The sequence below is a fragment of the Arabidopsis lyrata genome (assembly GCF_000004255.2).
Source record: "Arabidopsis lyrata subsp. lyrata unplaced genomic scaffold ARALYscaffold_5, whole genome shotgun sequence".
NCBI classification, from domain to species: domain Eukaryota; kingdom Viridiplantae; phylum Streptophyta; class Magnoliopsida; order Brassicales; family Brassicaceae; genus Arabidopsis; species Arabidopsis lyrata.
This window is the reverse complement of record NW_003302551.1, coordinates 10,533,761-10,535,698: the sequence shown is the minus strand read 5'-3', so window position 1 is coordinate 10,535,698 and position 1,938 is coordinate 10,533,761.

Below are 1,938 nucleotides of genomic sequence, written 5' to 3'. Positions count from 1 at the left end.
AACAGTCGCTCAATGTAAGCAACTCTTGGATCCTCAACTTCATCATCCCATGACAGGGATGGAGGACAAATATTGTCCTCTGGTTTCACAAGATAGGTTACCTCAACCTACACCAATAAGTTTGTTAACCACTTAGAGAATGTACACTTACTTTTTAAATAATGTACGTACATAAACAATTGTACATACCTCTTCAGCAGCCTCACACTCCAAGATGCTGGATGTCCTGATTGCCCGCAGAGAGGCAAGATGATGGATAGACCTCTGAGTAAATGTCCTGTTAGCTTCATCATCAGGTACTAGCTTAGCAAGGGATGTGATTGTTTCGAACGCAAACAGCTGGAGTGCTAATGGGAATCCATGTAGTGTATAAGACCCATCCTTTACACACCTTATCAGTTTTTGAGCATCTGAAGGGGTTTGGAATTTTGCTATCCTCTCCAAAGTACGGGTAAAAGACACCCTTCCCCAAGGGTATTTGCAGAAGAATTGCACGTCCTTCGTCATCTCAACAGTGAACTCAGAAGGCCTTATGGGGTTATTATGGCACCCTATCACACCATCTACCAAGATTATAAGAGATAAGGCCAGCTGCTTCCACCCATCCATGGTTTCCTCCTCCTTCAGCCAGACCACCAAATCATTCACTGTTGGATTCGCCTTCTCCCCAAACTTCTCCTCAAACAGAGTTTTCCAGACACTTTGACTACCAGCTTTAACCTTTAGCACATCCCTCACGTCTTTCTTGTTGGGATATGTCCCACATTCTAGACCAGTTACCAGACTAAATTCTCTTAATCCGAATTTTATTGGATGACCGCCGAAGACCATCCACATCTCATTCACTTTACTCGTCACTAACTGACGACATATTAGTCCAAGAACAAGCTTACCTGAGAAGGAAGACTTGTTAGCAGGTATCCTAAAAAGGTCCCCAAATGGAGACTCGAGAAGAAACTTCATCTCCTCTTTTCCCTTAAGAACTTGTGCTATGTCAGAAAGGTACTCCGGTTTGGAGTACGCGTTCATCTTCGTCTTCACAGGGTACCGGTCTAGGGCAAAGAGTCTAGGTGGTAACTCTTCAACTATAAGATCTTCAGTCGGAGCCACGCTTGTACTGCCTGCAATTACAAGTGATATACAATTAAGTACGGATGTATGAATTCGTGTACGTACACAGTAATTATCATCATTATATACTCAACATCTGAATTTTGGCGGAAAAAGAGATTTCCAATTCATCTTCTCAAATTTTCAAACTACAGATTTAGCAAAATCCGGCAACTTCTATCCCTTTAATTAAACAAGCTTTAAGATTCCGATACACCCAAAGAAACTACAAACGAAATAATATCAGAACTTACCCAATTCCTCCGGCGGCTTTGTCGGAGAGAGTTTCCTCCTCGGGGATACTCTGAGTACCCGCTTCTCCTTCTCGGGGCCTTCCCGCGTATGCTGCTTCCTCGGTACTTCGTCGTTTTGTTTATTCCCAGCCATCTCGAAGGTTTCTATCTCGCCGGAGGTTTCTCAAGTCGTCTTCGCCGGAAAAACTTCAACTTTCTATTCGCCGGTTTTTGGAGTTCAATGCGATGCCTCAAATCAAGTATCCAACAATTCGAACGGTGATGTCGAAAAACGAAGATGGATGAATGAATTTCGAACTGATTTCAACTTCTCTATCCAATCTCTCCGTCTCTCTCTCCTTCTTCTTCTTCGTTTTCTTCGACAGTTTTTTTTTTTTTTTTTTTAAAACCGCAACAAAAATCTAAAGAAACTAAACCGGTCAGTAACTGTGCGGTTTGGTTTAATTTGTTAGGGGCATTTTCGTCATTAAATGTTGTAACTGTCAAAACATGAGATTGAAATCTCAGTTTGCCAATCTGTGAGAGAAAATCTTTTTTTCCCTCCAAACGTGAAAATTTCTTTTCTTTTTATTAG